Raw genomic sequence first — 5,753 nt, forward strand, 5'->3', positions numbered from 1 at the left:
GAAGCAATGGGCAAACGATTCGCCCCTTCGTACGCAAACCTTTTCATGGCAGAGTGGGAACGTGAGGTGTTGCCCCTCTGTCCATTTGACCCACTTTTTTACGGACGCTTTTTGGATGACATTTTTATGGTTTGGACTTATTCTATCGAACAGTTTTGGGAATTCTTTGAAATTCTCAACAACCACCACCCTTCTATCAAACTAACCGCAAACGTGAGTGGCAAAAGCATAGACTTTCTCGATACCACAGTCTTTAAGGGAGATTCCATAGCAGAAACAAATAAATTGGATATTAAAATGTATTTCAAAGAAACTGATACTCATCAACTCTTGCACAAGAGCTCCTTTCACCCAAAAATACCTTTTCTGGTATAATTAAGTCACAAGTTTTACGATTTCATCGAATTTGTACAAGATCTTCTGATTTCAACCAAGCCTGTACGATTGTTTTCTCAAAACTGAAAGAGCGTGGGTACTCTAAACGATTTTTACGAAACATAAAAAATTCCACCTTAGCACAGATAGCAGCTAAAAACAGACTTTATGCCGAAGTACCTCCAGGTTTAATAAGTGCTCCATGTTTGTCCAGTAGATGCAAAACATGTCCCTTTATATCAGAAACTCATTCTTTTGTAAGCAACTCTACGAATAAAAGGTACCCGATCCAGGAACATCTAACATGTGAACATTCGAATGTAATATATTTAATTTCATGCAAGAAATGCCCCAAACAATATGTAGGAGAAACTAAGAATAATTTACGAACTCGCTTTAATGCTCATAGGTCAGACATCAAATTAAAGAAAGACAAGCCTGTTTCTAATCATTTCAACCTCGACGACCATTCAATAGACGATCTCACCCTAATCCCAATTGAGCGTATAGAAATTGACTTGCCCGAAGATGAAACTACCAAATTCCGTCAATCTAGGGAGGCCCATTGGATTGAGACATTGAATACAGCAAGACCTATAGGACTAAATATTCATCATAATGTAGGCATAGCACCCTTTGTTGTCCCGTTTAATACAACCAGCAATCGAGCAAGCAAGATAGTTCATGCCCACTATAAGAGCCTTCAAGAGAAATTCCCCCATGTATATAAACAGAAAATGATAGTTGCATATTCAAAAAATAAGAACTTAAATGATAATATTGTTCATAGTAAACTAAACAATCAGTACATAACAGATACTATACTTCTCGCCCATCGGGCGAGTTATTTTTTCTAATTTCAGGTCAGAATAAGAACAGAAGAAAACCCAATATCAAGACCCTTAATCCTAATTTCTAAATAAAGTGTCTGCTCCACCCTAGGCCTGTACATTTGGGAGAATCAAACCTTCCCTTCCACGAAATCATATAAATTATATAAGAAAGGGTTTTAACATACGCCCTTTAGTAAATTGGTTTTATTAAGATTTGTAACAGGAAAGTTTGATTTTCCATTTTGTAGAAGCCAAACATGGCAAAAATACTTCATTGAGCAGTGGATTTTGAACTAGATTAAATAATGAATTTCTGGAGAAGACATCAATTTGCTCAAATCCTCTCTCTAACTGGACTTAGAACAAGCTCGTTTGTGGGCCACATAGGATATTTATTGGGAATTTGGCTCGCATGGAAAGATGATCTATAATCCCTGGTTTGGTTTCATGCAACGTTTCGACGTGTTTCCCCCGTCGTCCTCAGACACATAATTGATGGGCAAAACTACTATGAGACTTGATCGTTAAACAATAGTTTTTGTTATATAACTCTAGCCTCTATCACCCAGTCCAACTTCGACGCAAGATGGTTGCTTAAAATCTTGAACGAGTCTACAGTGGCTATTCAATGTGATTGGTTGTCCTATTGTGCGGGAAAACCAAAATTTAAAGTAAAGCTTCCGTGTGTATCAATGAAACAGTAATTATGGCAATAAATTTAACGACAAATTTTAAATCAGATGATATCAAAAATAAACTGAAAGGTTTTGTGGAGGTTTTCATTTTGTTTCGGTTGTGAGCAAATCGCATGAAAATAATATGCTTAAGTGTAGTTATCTCTTATACATCAAAATTCCCGGGTATCTATTTAAAGATAATAGGGAATACCCGATAAACATTTAACAATTTGATGAAAATTATACCTTCCATAATTTATGCAAGAATGTTGTTCATGATAGAGGTCATGGTGTGCGCGTCGCTAATAATAATAAAACTATAGCCGACAACTTAGTTTCTCTAAGTAAGGGTTAAGCTAGCCTGTGTCTCTATGGACTCATTATAGTGTAACTTGCTATAGATACGATGCAGTCATGTAGATGCAAAAAGTTATGACAAATTTGGCTTTTGTCATGGTGACAAATGGCAAAAACTAGTGACCCAAAACTCTGAAGGACCGAATGGCTTTTTATTCAATGTTCTTCATTGCTACTTCTTAAATCTTAATTCTAAATTCTTATTTCCTAATTTGCATGCTTAATTCAACATTTTAGCCATTTTGTGTTTGACGTTTTGCATTTAAGATATGTTGAGCTAGATTTGTATTTGTAGATTTGTATTTGAGGATATTTTTGGCAAGAATTCTATTAATTCAATAATTGGAAAACCGAATGTTCATTTTCAGTACAAATTATGATTTTCGTATACAAATGTCAATTTTCAATAACAAATGTTGAATTAAGCGTGCAAATTAGGAAAGAAGAATTTAGAGTTAAAAATCAAGAAATAGCAATGAAAAACATTGAATAAAAACCATTCGGCCTTCCATACAAAACTGTGTAAAGTACTGTACACACTAACAACATTTTCGACAATATGGTATCTGGGCAACATATTGTCAGTATGTACATGTCTACAGTACTATAAACTCCTATGAAAATCGACATTTGATCCGTATATTCATGTTTGAGGAACTGACAAGGCAGGGGTTGTAGAATGAGATCCAGGAAAATAAAATTTAATCAAATATATTTCAGGTGGATCTATATTAAGGCTTTCATACGAAGACAGGTTTATTTTCTTTTAAAGGAAAACATCCATCTATAGTTTTCGAAAGTAAAATTAGAAGTATCTGTTTTTCACCATTCAGTAAAAACTTACTCAAAAGGAGGGTTGTTAATATAAAAAAAGCTGATTTATGAGTTGAATAACAACGAAATCAGTAAAAGTGAACGTATAATTAATATTTATAAAAAAATTTCATGTATCGGTAACTGATTTACTAGTTGGATAACAGCGAATTCAGTAAAAGTGAACTTATAAGTAATATTTATAAAAAAAATTCATGTATTGGTCACTGATTTACTAGTTGGATAACAGCGAATTCAGTAAAATTGAAAGTTGTCTATAATTAAAATTTATAAAAGGTTTCATTGATAGCTGATTTACTAGTTGGATAACAGCGAATTCAGTAAAAGTGAACGCATAAGTAATATTTATAAAAAATTTCATGTATTGGTCACTGATTTACTAGTTGGATAACAGCGAATTCAGTAAAATTGAAAGTTGTCTATAAGTAAAATTTATAAAAAGTTTCATGGATAGCTGATTTACTAGTTGGATAACAGCGAATTCAGTAAAAGTGTATGTAAAAGTAATATTTTTAAAAAGTTTCATGGATAGCTGATTTAAACTCTTGTCTTACCAGCAATAAACGAATAACCAGACAATGTCCCTTGAACATTTAAATCACACGCCAATTATTATAGTTGCTCAACGGTTATATTTATTATATGAAATAAACGATGGAATAAAAAAATACACATGTCTGCGAGACAAAATTTAGACTGATAACAATCCATAATATATTCTAACATAGTATTGCCAAGTTTCTTAAAATTTAAAAATTTGTTAAAAACTGTTAATCAGAAATATACAAAGAACCTTACCTCAGTGCTATGGTTATCAAACTAGATCGTCATCTATAGTGAGTGTAGTTATATAGTTACACTTATACTTGTAATTCATTGAAATGTGTTTTTCCAGGTAATATTATAAATCAATTCTTTTAATAATGAGGTCAATGGCGGTCAATATGACTTTTAGGTGAAATACAATCACAGTAACGAAATGGAAAGGTTGATGAATCAAACTATCGTTTCCAGCTAAATAGGTCGATACAGAATATGTATGATAATTATTTTGAAAATTCTATGAACAGATTTATCGAAAAAATTCTTTTCGAAAACTAAATGACTATTTATTGAGCTGAACCAAACAAGGTAATGCGTGGGCGGCAACATTACAGGGAAACGTGACTCATATAAATTATATTAAAAAAGGCTTTAACAAACACCCTCTAGTAAATTGGTTTTATGAAGATTTTGTAACAGGAAGGTTTGATTCTCCATTGTGTATAGATTAAAGATGAAAAAGATACTTCATTGAGATATTGGTTAATATTACCCCAGCCTTGAGGAGGGAAATATTTAATCCAGCAACGAATTTCATAAATATCATATTACAAAGGCACGAGTGAAAGATTCTATTTATCACACAGCTATCAATAAACATATATTTTCCTTACATTCCTTGCTCTTTTTCTATATAAGGCCTTCATTTTGAGGTCAGCCTTTTTACACCTTTCTACAAAATGTGACAAAAAAAGATTTTGGAAAAAAAGATTACTAAATTGAAACTTTTAATCAAATTATGTTATTTTGAACAATTGAAACAGGGGTAAATAAACACTAGCATCTAATTATAATATATGACAACTTCAATAAATAAAGAGAGATATGGCATATATTACCATAAAGGGCGAAACCGGAAGTGACTCTCTAATTGTAACCAAACGTGCATTAGAGAAGTGAACTTATTGGGACACAAGACTATTGGTTGGAAAAATTGTAAGGCCAAAAGTGCCATGTATCAGATACTAGAGATTAGGGTGATTGAAAAGTAACCAGTTACTATTCAATATAAGGCACTGGCACAGAGTTAAAGTTATGTTTACAATAATTGTGATGCTAATATGCAATGAACTAAATCAAAGAAGATTATAACGGTTATCCTATAAATCTTCTTGGACCTAATAAAGAAATTCATAATACTTATAATCTACATTTACGAAAATAACATTATTGAGACAATTGTCTGTGGAAAATACAGAATCATAAAAACTCTGACTGCTTCAAATTTTCTGGAATAATGAAGAAAAGCGATTAATGGCTGCAGGTATAGAAAGTAAATTGTTTTAGACTATTATATACTATAAAGTACAAAGACAATGAAAATGAGAATATTTAATTCTGTTAGATCACTCTACATCATCGGTGGAGTCAAGTCGACCACGAACAACTATATCCTGTAGATTAAGCTATGACTAATTTTTTTGTAAAAAATAGTGGGAAATTTATTTTGTAACTCTGTGTAGTATCTTTTGATAATTCGGGATGCTTGGCAAGAAATGTTATTGAATGGAGCAACAAATGGGATTATTTGAGAATCAAACTGTATATTTAGTCCACAGGGTGAAACAGTTTTTAGTTCATTCATCCAAAAGCTCTTATGACTTATTCCAACAATTAATGAAGTTTGTCCACTATCAGGGCTTTCAATCCCTCTAACTCATAAAACGTAGCTTCCAATAGCTGGTTTTCCAATTGATTGGTGGTAACTGGTAATTCATATCTAGCGGGTACATTGCCTTTATTCCGCAGGTAATCTAGAATTACAGAAAATTCCTCTGGATTTCTATCCAGACTATACGTTGGTATGTTGTCAATCATCTGTGGTCTAACGATTGAATCCTTGTCTACCATAGCA

Source organism: Lottia gigantea (assembly GCF_000327385.1).
Source record: "Lottia gigantea unplaced genomic scaffold LOTGIsca_142, whole genome shotgun sequence".
In the NCBI taxonomy this organism is placed as follows: Eukaryota; Metazoa; Mollusca; class Gastropoda; family Lottiidae; genus Lottia; species Lottia gigantea.